The 14,078-nt window shown below is 32.9% G+C and overlaps 1 long non-coding RNA gene across 1 annotated transcript; it reads left to right on the top strand.

Annotated features, from left to right (window-relative positions):
- The first annotated feature begins 4,702 nt into the window (after window positions 1-4,702).
- On the top strand, window positions 4,703-13,389 carry LOC134276874 (uncharacterized). Its single transcript, XR_009994134.1, has 2 exons — window positions 4,703-5,500; window positions 12,756-13,389. It is a non-coding gene; the product is annotated as an uncharacterized LOC134276874 (long non-coding RNA).
- The last annotated feature ends 689 nt before the right edge of the window (window positions 13,390-14,078 follow it).

Below are 14,078 nucleotides of genomic sequence, written 5' to 3'. Positions count from 1 at the left end.
GCCTATCTGAGATTTTTACACATAAACTGCATCTAATATCACTGTATAAAATATATAAATTTGGTAGGTAGGCAAGCGTGTGCTCTATGTTTTCCGAAAGAAAATGTGCTGTAAAGTTAATTAAAATTTGAATAAAAATGAGAAATTTCGAAAATTGGCCTGATTCCTGACCTCACTGTGACCCCTGTATATACTAAATCTTAAAACCAACACTCATTTTGTAGCAGGGGTGACAACAGGTTTTTATGGATAAACTGTTGGATCATTCTGAAAGACACTCAAAATCGGGGGCTAAATACTGGTCTTACCCTATCTTGTCCTTTATATAAAGGAACATTAATTGCTACTTTGTGTGCCATTGAGAACGTCTTTGATAAGGCCAGTTACTTCCAGGACAATAAAAGAAAATTACCTGACCATCTCAAGGATTTGTACGCAAGGTCAGTTACAGGATTGAGAGCAGAAAATGCCAAGGCTGTTAAAAACATGCGTTTGAAGTATTTACACCTGTTTGCTGCATCGGATACCGATTTAGGTCAAACAGAAGCTACAGAGCATACTATTAATACTGAAACAGCCACACCAATTAATCAGCCTCCAAGGCGCATGCCCATTCATATGCAAGAGAAAACCGACCGCTAAGTTTATGATATGCTGAAAAGGGAAATCATAGAGATATGCACAAGTCCATGGTCATCCCCAGTCGTGTTAGTAAAGAAAAATGATTGAAGCACAAGATTTTGCGTCGACAAGAGGAAGTAGAATAATATTACTATTAAAGATGCATACCCATTTCCAAGAATCGACGACTCCCTTGATCAGTTATCAGGAAAGAAATACTTTTCAACCTTAGATCTTAACGCCGGGTATTGGAGAGTTGAAGTGGCTTCCCATGAGAGAGAAAAGACAGTGTTTGCTACCAGAAAGGGCCTATACAACGTCAAAGTCATGCCATTTGGTTTTTGCAACGCCCCGGCGACGTCTGAGCGATTGATGGAAACGGTCTTTAGAGGTCTGCAATGGCAAATTTGCCTTGTATACCTCGATGATATCATTGTAGTTGGCGAAACTGTAGATGATATGATTAAAAATCATACTCAAGTGTTCGACCGTTTAGTAGCAGCTGGTCTTAAGTTGAAAGCCAGAAAGTGCACATTGTTTGCTACAGAGGTAGAATATTCGGGATATATTGTGTCCCAAAAGGGGATATCAACAAGTCCAAATAAAATAAAGTTTGTGCAAGAATGGTAAGTTCCCTCCAATGTATCAGAGCTCAGGTCATTCCTCGGGTTGTGTAGCTACTACAGGCGTTTTGTAACAAACCTTGCATTAAAAGCCAAGAAAAGAGATCATTTTATTTGGAGTGACAAATGCCAGGAAGCATTTAATCTACTTCGCAAAAAATTGTCAACATCACCAGTCCTGGCCCATCCAGATTTCCATGTTTTTTTAGACACTAATGCCAGCAGTTTTGCTATCGGTGCAGTGTTGTCTCATATGCTAGACGGTATTGAGTGGCCTATTGCTTTTGAAAGCAGGAGTCTGACAAAATCTGAAAAGAAATATTGTGTTACTAGGAAGGAACTATTAGCTGCCGTTTATTTTGTGAAAAACTTTGGACAATACTTGTATGGTCGTCAATTTGTTTACGTTACGTACAGATCATAGCTCACCCAGGTGGCGAATGAACTTTAAAGATCCTGAGGGAGAGCTTGCCTGATGGATGGATATTCTCTCTACATCTTTCTACATCTACTATATAAAAGTACTGTCTTCAGGGAAATGTGGAAATTACTGGACATCCAGAAAACGCATACCACCCCGTACCATCCCCAGTCAGACGGAATGGTTGAGCGTTTTAACAGACCGCTCACAGCAATGCTCAGTGCGTTTGAAAATGATCACCATAATGACTGAGATGTGCACTTACCTTTCATTATGATGGCATACCGCAGTTCAGTACAAGAAACTACTGGCATGACGCAGAACATGATGATGTTTTGGAAGGGAAGTTGGTACACCATTGAATCTCCAGTATGATATGCCGCCTCAAATAAAAGACACTCCAAATAATAAATGGGTATGGGAGTTGCAGGAACGTCTGGAGAAGGCTCACTCCTTCGACCAAAACGAATCAGTCAATGGTGAGACAAAATTATTATCATGGCCGTAAGTTGACGTGGAAAAAGTTTTAACCCGACGAGAAAGTGTATGTTTATTTCCAAAGAAGAAAACATGGAACATCACCCAAGTTAACCAGTTTCTGTCAAGGTCCTTACAAGGTTAAGAAAAAGATGTCAGATTTGACATAACTTGTAAATTGTGGACCAAAGTGTTCAGACCATGTCATTCATGTAGATAGAATGCGCAAAAAGCGTATGCAAGTTCTATCAGGCAAAAATGATAACATAGTGAATATAGAAACTGATGACTTAAGGGATGATTTTGATTGTCAAGACAACTTTGAATAAGATCATCATGCTAGTTATGATGATGTCCCCTCTGATTTTAATCCAGCAAGCAATAATCGTCCAAGTAGATCTCGTAGACCACCTATCTGGTTACATGATTTAAAGACCGACATGTTAATTAACTGATTCTAAGTTGTACATAGATTTATATATAGTTAAAAAAAAAAGAAGAAAGGGATTCTTTGAATATAAGTTTAAAACTGTTATCTGTTTAACCTTTTTCTTAATTAAGAATCATTTACTTTTTAATTTGTATATGTGGGGCGCATGTCATCGGAGGCATGGGTAGTGTGACAATTCCAGAATTTTAAGGTACGACCATGCAGAGTCCTCAATTAGTCATTGTAAACATCACGTGACTTTGAAAGGGTATATATACTGAGACTCTGCAGTCATCTGTTGTTATTCATCAGATGCAGCCAAGGAGAGAAGACGATAGACAATGTTCTAGGACTGTATAATTATAATAAATAAAGTTTGCGGTCATTAATTCCTCGCCTGTGTTAACATTTTGAGGGGAATTTGGAAGGCCATTTGAGGTTTGCCAAATCAGTGTTAAGGCCTTCCACGAAGAGGGTAATCTCAGGTAAAGAGGCTAGCCATAAAGTTTGCCTGCATTGGCTGACTAGTCCGTCAAGGCCGCTATACTCATTGTCCGTCCTGAATAAGGCATCCTACAGTGAGTGTAGAGATTGAAGGGCAATCACATATACTGTCCGTCTTGAATAAAGCATCCTACACTATATGCGGTAGTCCGAGGGCGACTGGGCATTCGTTTTAGACAAGTGGTAGGTTAGGTCTAAAAGATAATTTATTGTTGCTTGCCTCCGATTGTTGAATTGATTTTACCTTTTGATTATTGTTTACCTAGATAAGGTTAAGACATATTTGTATATTTCGGCAGTCCATTTAAATCATACTTATCAATTTTAAATCAGTTTATTTTGAACACCACAAACCCTGGAAATGACCATGTACGATCCCAGTGATTGATTGTAAATACGTTACAATATCAATATAAAAAAAATACCGGTTATTGTCAGATTTTGTTTTTGATTTCATGACTTGATATTTTTATGCATGAATACCTTTGGCGTTTATCACTCAAGCTTTTCGATTGATCAAATCATTAATTCAAAAAAAAAAAAAATAGACACTTATTCCTTAAATACAAAAATATGAACAATGAGGGAAAGACGAACTGTCTGACACAATGTCGCTCTTGTCAATTACTCCGCCTAATATGATTTATGAAATCACTGATTTTATCCTCTCCCTCGCAGTCATCCATTATAACGCTTTTTTTACCATTCCCTTTATTTAATGCAATATCACGCATTAAACTTTTCCTAGCAATCACAAATTTTTCACGCACTTTCAAAAGTAAATGTAATTTTCAATTTAATGTCAAAACCCTTCTTTTTTATGCTTGCAAAAATCACATCAAATAAAAAAATCTTGAAATTCCATTGGTTGTCTCTACCCACATGACAATACACCCTCAACGTGACCTACCAACTACATGTATGTATTAAATATACATGAAATTTACCAACCACATTTCATCAATATACTGTTTTCACACATGATTTTGCTCTATAATTTAAGGAGGAACAGGTCCTTTAGCTGAAAAAAAATTGTCAATGATTTTTTTCGTATTTTTTATATTACTAAATAAATTTAATATGTCCATAACATTTTAAAACGGTCCTGTCATGGGATTTCTTGACTTTTTCAAAAGATATCGCCCCCAAAATACCGCCCTGTGGAGAATTTGTATTGAGATTAGATACTTCATGTTTACGGGCCCATAACGGAAATTTTTACGCACAAACGATAAATATGATTGATAACACTATATACTCAAATATTTCAGAATATTCATAGTGTTAAGATTATCTGAAAGCAATTGCATTAATTTTATATGGTATTTGGGTGTGATAATTCTGCATTTTTCAAGGCAGCTTTAACAACAAAAGACTCATTTGGGGAAAAAAAACTGTCAATAAATATTTCTAAATTAACTATTGAATGTCTGTCGTCATATCGTAATTAGTTACTGCATAAGTATCACAGGGTGAAGCTTACCTCAATATCGCCAAGGATATCGTTGAATTAGACTTAAGCATGATAAAAACTCTTCACGGTTGTATTTTCCGAGTGCAGGAAATCAATTGTGACGTCACACGAAAACATAAACATTCAAAATTATCTAAATAGAGAGAATCTCTGTTACTAAACACGAAAAAATGTTAATTTAAAAAAAATCTGTCTCAGGAATTTATCACGATACATTGACTCAGACCTTTTAATTTAAGGAATAACTGTCTTATTTTTCGATTTCATGACGTAATCAATCGATTGGCTTGCGTGATAATTTGCATAAACGCCGAAGCCCTGTCTCCCCTTTATTTGTAAGTTAGTTTCATAACTGATGTCACAATGCGTCAGACGACATCAAAACAATAGATGATTCTCTAAGTATCTTCGCTCGTTATGAAGATAATACTATGTTTTCCACTATCGATGATGTGCTTGCATATAAAAATAATTACACAGTGATTCCATAAATAAAATCAATAAATGTTTCCTTAGTTCTCCTGCCGAATGACATAACTTTATTTTGTTAAAAAAAGGCAAACATGTATTCATAAAAAGACAGTAACTTGACATTTTTATTTAATTTGGAAGGATATTTCTTTGCTTGGTATGATATGAAGGAAAATAACTTTTTAGACGGATGATTTAATAACCTTAAATAAAATATCGCCAAGAATTATATCATGTATTTTTGGTCACATGTTTCAACTTTTTAGAAAGAGAGTTTTATATGCCATATTTTTATTAGGTAAAAATATATAATTAAATGATTGGTGAAAAGAGTACGAGATATATGGTGTAACTTTTTTTTTCATTTTAGCAATCAACCAATCTTTGGAGTGTAAAGCAACTACGGTACATGTATCTCTGTATGTGGTTGTTGCAGCTCTCTTTACAAGTGTTTTGCTCAACATAATTTTTGTTGTTCGGTAAGTTAATTTTCCATCATCTTTTTAAAAAGAAACTATATTCAATTTATGCCGCTATGAGAAATATACTTTATTTTACACCATAGGATAATTCCGCATATCCCTGCGCAGTCTGCAAGATATTCGCCTTTATCGCAGAGCAATTATCATATAACCTTTTATTGCGAAATCGCAACCTTTGCTTTTCTTGACAGAGTAACCAATCAAAATCTTTGATTTTGTTGCGCCATTTTTGTTAGCCTGGTAGTGCGTTGAAAAATTTAATAAAAGATTAATTATTTGTCAGCTCCTTAAGGGAAAATCATCGGTGCCTGTAATTTATGCCGTGGAAATTATCCTCGTATCGTGGATCCTATTACAGTGGAAGTACAGATGGTTTTTTTGGCAGAACTCGCTACACACTGCAAGGGTTGCGGTTCACTTTGACAACCCCCATGAAGAATTTGAAACGCAGGGAAAGCTTTCGTCCATGCATTGGAGAAGTTGTAGGAATGCAGTGATTGTGCATTCCTGTCAATTAAAGGCAGTATTGTTTTCGGTCATTATAACAAAACAAATAAATTTTTAACGTTGTTTACATATTTGGAGCAGCTTTAAAATCGTTATTTTATTCATACGTCATTTTGTTTAAGCTACATGCCTTTATAAAATACAAGCTAACTGGTGGTGCAACAGGGCAAATCATTGTCATAATTTATATTTATTTACCATATGTACCTGTTACCACTTCATGGGTTCTCCTTATGATTTGTCTTTCTGATGTTCAGTAAAATCATATTATGGAAATAAAAGCATTTATGTTGAAACTGTTTTCCATTTAATTATTTAACCTGTATCGTTTCCCTGATTATGATACCGCCTTTTCATGGAGAGAATTATCGGTTGTCTCGGCGAATGAAATCGCACTTACGTATCATGCGCACTTAATCTATATTTACAGTCATTGTTCCATTTGAATATTCTGCAACTGCATCAAATTGTGAATTTTATATGACTGTTTGATTCTGCAATTTTATTTATCCTGTTTACACTGGAGTTAATAACTTGCCTGATTGTGGAACCTGTTTACGCATAATTAATGGCGGTGTTATCCTCGTTGGTTGATCGAATCATTGTTTACACATGGAAATATTGGCTTGTTTATAAACACATCCAAGTGTTAAATCAAGAATTAATCTTTCTTCAATGTGCATGCACGTGTTTAATCATTCAGCGGATCAAACTTTCTTCTATAGTATATTTATGATAATTAGTAAATTAGACATTTCTATGTGTGCCATTTTTAATAGTTCCGTCATAAGAACATTGTTTTTTTTACTTATGCAAAATATATGTTGTGTCATTGCGATTTGAATGCATTTTTAATCTTCTGCATTATGCAGTATGCAAATCTGAGAAAATAAAATAAGCAGAGAGCAATTGATTTTCTGCACAAAATGTCAACGGGGGTTATCGGTCAATTATCCTGTCCGCTGATCTACACATGTTTGCTTTTTTATGAATCTGTGTTCGTGGTCAATCGGTCACCACGGGATGTCATCTGCAGTATCGTGAATTGTACTCTAGCCTCACCGGGGGTTTTCGGGGAGTCTCTCCTATCCTCTCTGATCCTGGATCCGGATGGAGTCCACCTTCAGTAAACTCCATACACTGTTCAGCCTATGAGGAATGTTCCTTTGCTTGTGCATTTTATCATCTTTTCAAAGAAATACGACCAGTACACCAGTTTATGTTCTTTATCATTATTATATAGCCTTAATTAAATTATGCTCAGCTCAGGGCTATATAACGAGTTGTGTACTGTTCCTTACAATACCTTGCATATCCAGTTAACAATTTACAGAATGTTTAACACAATTTTTCTAATGATGCGAAGATATCAATGAAGTTGATAATCATTTTTTTGCAGCATCAGAAAAAGGGAACATTTGGTAATTCAATGCCATATATATGAAGGCATATCAAGTTTATTTAGAACTGCCTTAAATATAATTCTTAAGGGGCATTATTCCTGTAAGGAAGACTCAGCAATGTCTAATATATTTTTATGTTCATCAAAATCCTCATTAATGGTTTTTGAAACATTCAAATGCAATTTATCATTTTTTATGCTATTAATAGAAATATTGGGAGAAAAATGGTTCAATATTTAAAAAATATATACGAGTATATATTTGAAATGCAAATTATGCAATCATTCTGAATCAGTGAAATGTTTTTCAATATTTCATTATAACCTTGCAATCAATGTCAATTATATTTTCAAGATATTGTTTGACTTGTACAGTGTGCAGTAGAAAATTTGATAATGTTTTGTATATTCCATTTAAATTAGTACTCTATAGCTAACAATAATATTTTCAATGGCATCATAATATCAAAAAGAAAAAAAAAACAAAAAAAAAAAACAAAAAAAAAAAGAAAGGAAAAATTATAATATGCATCAAATAAATAAGAAGAGACATTAAGAAATATGTTCAAGATAATTGTGAAAACATTCATTACATTGTTTCAATATTTGTGGAAACATTCAGTATAATGTCGATTAGTTTGGTTTTGGTTTTTTTTTTGTGAATGTTTAAAGATTTGATGGAACCATTCAGTATGCTGATTAAAAGTTTTCCTGGAAATAAAGTATTTTATTTCAAAATTTTGTGCAAACATACAGTTCAATGTTTCATTGTTTTTGTGCAAACATTCAGTCTAAGGTTTCAAAGTTTTTGAAGAAACATTCAGTATGCTTCATTGTCTTTGTGAAAACATTCATTATAATTAATATTTCAAAGTTTTTGTCTTCAAAAATTCAGTATAATGTTCCAATGTTTGTGTCGAAACATTCATTATTATATTTCAAGTTTTGGTGGAAACATTCAGTATAATGTTTCAAGTTTGTTTTTTTTTTTTCGGAAGCATTCAGTATAACGTTTCAAAGTTTATGTCGAAACATTCAGTTTCATGTGTCAAGTTATTTTGAAGCATTTAGTATAATGTTTCTCGTTTTTGTGGAAACATTCAGTATGATATTTTAAAGTTTTTGTAGATACATTCAGTATATTGTTTCGAAGTTTATTTCTAAGCATTCAGTATAAAGTTTCAATTTTGTCTTGGAAACATTCAATATAATGTTTCAAAGTTTTTGCGGAATTATTCAGTATCATGTTTCGTAGCCATGTATTAATGTTTGTGTAAACATTCAGTATAATGTTTCAAAGTTTATGTTGAAAAAGTAAGTATAATGTTTAAATTTTGTTTTGGAAACATTCAGTGTAATGTTTCAAGTTTTGATGGAAACATTCAGTATGATGTTTCAAAGTTTTTGAGGAAACATTCGGTATAATGTTTCAAAGGTTTTGTGGAAACATTTAGTATAATGTTTCAAGTCCTTGTGGAAGCATTCAGAATAATTTTTCAAGTCTTTTTTGTGAAAAAATTCAGTATAATGTTTCAAAGTTTTATGGAAGCATTCAGTATAATGTTTCATAGTGAACGGTGTTGGTGGAAACATTCAGTATAATGTTTTATAGTGTTTGTGGAAACATTCAGAATAATGTTTCAAGTTTGTTTTGGAAACATTCAATATAATGTATCAAAGTTTTTGTGGAAATATTCAGTATTATATTTCATAGTCACGTATATGTGTTTGTGGTAACATTCAGTATAATGTTTCAAGTTTATCTCGAAACATTCGGAATAATGTTTAAAGTTTGTTTTGGAAACATTCAGCATAATGTTTCAATTTTTTATGGAAACATTCAGTATTATGTTTCTAACGTTTTGTGGAAGCATTCAGTATAATGTTTCAAAGTCATGTATTAGTGTTTGTGGAAAGATTTAGTTAAATGTTTCAAATTTATGTCGAAGCATTTGGTATAATATTTAAAGTTTGTTTCGGAAGTATTCAGTATAATGTTTCAAGTTATTTTGTGGAGACATTCAGTATAATGTTTCAAAGTTTTATGGAAGCATTCAGTATAATGTTTCATAGTGTTTGTGGAAACATTCAGAATAATGTTTCAAGTTTGTTTTGGAAACATTCAAAATAATGTAGCAAAGTTTTTGTGGAAATATTCAGTATTATGTTTCATAGTCACGTATATGTGTTTGTGGTAACATTCAGTATAATGCTTCAAGTGTATCTCGAAACATTCGGAATAAGTTTGTTTTGGATACATTCAGCATAATGTTTCAATTTTTTATGGAAACATTCAGTATTATGTTTCACGGGTTTTGTGGAAGCATTCAGTATAATGTTTCATAGTCATGTATTAGTGTTTATGGAAACATTTAGTTTAATGTTTCAAATTTTATGTCGAAGCATTTGATATAATGTTTAAAGTTTGTTTCGGAAACATTCAGTATAATGTTTCAAAGGTTTTGTTAAAACATTCAGTATAATGTTTCAAGTTCTTTGTAGAAACATTTAGTTTAATGTTTCAAGTTCTTTGTGGAAATAGTTCAGCATAATGTTTCAAGTTCTTTTTGTAAACAGTTCAGTATAATGTTTCACAGTTTTTGAAGAAACATTCTGTACATACCATTTTATACATCTGTGGAAACATTCTGAACAATTGTTGTAAAAAAAATCATATCAGTAGAATCATTGTTTCATATTTCAATTTGAAGAGAAAAGAACTTTCAGTATTATGAGAAACTTAAAATTGATATTTTAATCATTCTTTTCATGCAGTACATGTAGCATGTCATCGAGACTGTTCTGAGAATCTCAATGTAAAAATGTTTCTCATTTTCTTGGGTTCCAGTATGTACATAGTCCTAGGCTTCAGTAGTGCATTATATTCATACACTATTTACCATGTTACATGTAGCAGTACATCGATGCCAAAGGCCAACCTGAACTATAAAGTGATCAACGCCTCACTTCAGTACCAACCAAGGCACAAAAGGGAGTGGCAATGTAGCTTACAAATTTCAGATGGCGGAAATTGTGCATTATTGGAACTTCATCCCAGCTGCAAAATTGTTCAACAAAAATCCTAAAGGAAGAGATGCCGCTGAATGAGCTAATCACAGTCGCATGAAAAATCTTGTTCCCAAAAATAAAAAAAAATGCTGAAACAGTGCTCTCAAATGGAACCTCAAATGCGGATATATGATCAAGCGACCAACAAGGTCATTCAAGTTTAGGTACTCTGGACACGATGCCAGCTGTCTTCATAGTAAACTGTTGGAAAATGATGCCACCAAAGTTTGAAATCCACACTACCAGGAAGGGCAAGCTACAAACTCAATATGCTCAGGCTCCTCCTATGGATTCTATGTAGATATCTGTGTTGAATGGCAAATATCATTTTCTCAAACATGTACAACCAAGGAACATCATACATAGAGTAGTCAGCATCTGTCATTTATCTACTGTGCAAATTAAGATAAGGCAATGCATAAGCTTCTTATGTAGCATTAATTGTTCTATCATTAATTTTGTAAATCTGGTCATGAGACCAGCAAATGGTTTATCCATTATTGCACAATGTACATTCTCTATTGTCTTCAACTCTGTGTAATTCAGCTCAATTTTTTATGAGGTCAGCACTTTGTTGCTTTTGTAAAATGTATTTTAGTTACTGAGCCCAGTATTGATGTACTTATAATGTCTCTATAATCTGCTTACTAATGTCAATGAGTTCAGTATTGAAACCGGCCTGCATAACCTTTCAGCAACATGTAAGATAATGGCTACTTATTTAAATTGTATGTTTAAATCTGCCAGCATAGACTTGAGCTAAGATACATGGTTCAGCGGATAGCTGCTCATGTAAATTGTATGTAAAAATCTGCTTGCATAGTCTTGAGTTGAGACACATGAGTTCTGCTGATAGCTGCTCATGTAAATTGTGTGTCAAAATCTGTTTGCATAACCTTGAGTTAAGATACATGAGTTCAGAGGATAGCTACTCATGTAAATTGTATGTTAAAATATGCTTCCGTAGTCTTGAGTTAAGATACATGAGTTCAGCGGATAGCTGCTCATGTAAATTGAATGATTAAGATACATGTGTTTAGCGAATTGCTGCTCATATAAATTGTGTGTTGAAATCTGCTTCCATATTACATGTATTAGTTTAAGATACTTGAGTTTAGCGGATAGCTGCTCATGTAAATTTTATGTTAAAAATTCTGCCTGCATTGTCTTCAGGTTAGTTTAAGACCTTTATAATATACATATATACTAAACATTCCATGCAGTGATTTTGGCTTCCCTTGATCCACAAGTGAACAGCTAACAGGTGAATGTTAATTAATGTCTTTGTTGCATCAGTATTTGTTATTTGTCAAGAACATATAGTCTTAAAAATATTTGATATCATATGAACTTCAACTTCAATGTTCTTATATATATTTAAAAAAAATACTTCAAAAAATGACATTAATTTCTGTATTTTACTTTTTTTTTATAAAAATGTTTTCTTTTGATTTTTCTCCTTTTTTTGGCGTCAACTCCTCACTGCGCAATTGTTTGGACGCCTCCAAGGATTTACTCATTTATGTTTTATTTTATGCATATTTACATGTATTTTGATCTGTCCACTGCATATAAATTTCTAGTCAGTCTCAGGGGATTACACTTGTACTTTTCACCTATGTACATGTTACCTGTATTGTTTAATATTAGGTGATCCCCCTTAATGAATTGTTATATATTTTACTTTATGTCATTGAATTAAATGACATTCGACAAAACTGCATACATGTATTTGTGTTTGGTTGTTTTTCACTGCACTAATTCAGGCTGATATTTCTCATAGAAGGCATAAAATGTTTTATACTTACACGCTGACATCAAGCAGAAATAATATTTAATATTAAAAATCAATTATTTAATTTTGGTTGTAATATGTCATCTAATAAGCAAAATGATTTATTTCATATCGAATTATTTATTGCGTAGGTCACAGTGAAATACCTAAAGAACAATTTTTTTTGCTCGACGTTACAAAAAAATATACTCAGTTGAAATCGGTTTTGAGTGGTATATCCTATTGTATACACGAAAAGAGAGAAAATCGAAAGAAATGAATTAAATCTTTTAAATTAAACTGGTAAACCTCTGGTTGGAATAGTTTACACATTGAAAAAAAAATACGCGGTTGATAAAGCATACACTATCCCAATTCAGGTCATACATTCTAACGTGGTTGGTTTTGTCTGTTAATTTATTCCTTAAAATTTCAATATTATGTTCATGATTATTTTGATTGTTTAAACCATTTTCGATTATATATGTTCATTTTAACAGAAATGCCAGAAAACAAATCCTGAACAAGGCAAATGAGGAGGGGAATGCAACGAGAGATGCAAAAGAATATATACTTGACAGAATTGAAGATACAGATCAAGAACTCGGACAATTTAAATATTCCATCTTGGAATGACAGAGGAGAAGATGATGGAGACTATGCGGAACTCGAATTGTGCCAACCCTCTCCACATGATGAATTACGCGATTATAGTCAAGGTTTGACCATCTGTGTATTGCCTTGGGTTTTGGGGGCTTCTTGCGACAAATTGTAAATGATGCCATCGGAAGGACAGGTGTATATATCGGAGCAAAGCTTTATCCAAGTTCTGATTGAACTTGGTTTTGTGACTGCAATTTATTTTCCATTTTATTTCTTTTATATTTTAAATTGAACATTTATATATATATACATTCAATATATCCCTGTTTTTCTTGATGAAAAGATTTCGAAACTTCAATTTACATGTAAATAAAGAAAATGTTTTAGTTATATACATAAGAGAGAGAGAGAGAGAGAGAGAGAGAGAGAGAGTTCTTACTGTCAATAATATTTTTATGTAAAAAATATATTAGTAGTTGCCTTTTGTTTGCTATTTTGCCTTTGAATAATTAAAGAAAATAATTATTTAAATTGTTCTTATACTAGACTTTAAAATAAGCAAGCATTCTGAGAGAAATACATAAACAATATATATTCCATACCGGGTGTTCCTTTCTCTTTAGGATGTTAATTCATAAAACTATTTAATATCTAAGATACCCCGCAAGTTTCAATAAATAATTTTAACATAACAATCTCCTTTAGATAATTAATTAAGTGCGGCACGAATTCGATCTTAATCCATATTATGAAAAATTGAGGATCCCATAATTCCATCAAAAAATCAATGAAAATGAAAATGAATCTTCTGCACTAGAGAAAGTGTGGAAAAACAAGTAGGAGAGACAGACAGAGGACAGCAACACGGACGGACAGACGGACAGATACAGAAGAAACCTTCGGTTACACCGTTATATATGGGACTTTTTATTGGAAAAATTATTAATATCAATTGAAAGACATTTTCAACTTATAAATTTTTTTTAATTCACCCTGAAATGTAATCTTACACGGATATTACTATCGCCCATTATTCTTCATCCACGAATTAAACTCTCAAGGAATTTGAAGCTCCATGAATATGTAATCTTACTGAAATTAATGAAATTTCTTATTGTCACATCAGTAAAGATCTGCTGTGAAAAGCCGATACTTCTGTGTCTCATCAATATAGAGAATGTACCGAACACCTCAAACAATGTACTTTTCTTCGGAAGAGA

The sequence above is a fragment of the Saccostrea cucullata genome, unplaced genomic scaffold (assembly GCF_032062105.1).
Source record: "Saccostrea cucullata isolate Sc308-1 unplaced genomic scaffold, CSIRO_AGI_Scuc_v1 ctg7038, whole genome shotgun sequence".
NCBI lineage: Eukaryota > Metazoa > Mollusca > Bivalvia > Ostreida > Ostreidae > Saccostrea > Saccostrea cuccullata.
The sequence above is the reverse complement of the archived record's forward strand: the minus strand, read 5'-3'. Positions and strand labels throughout refer to the sequence as shown.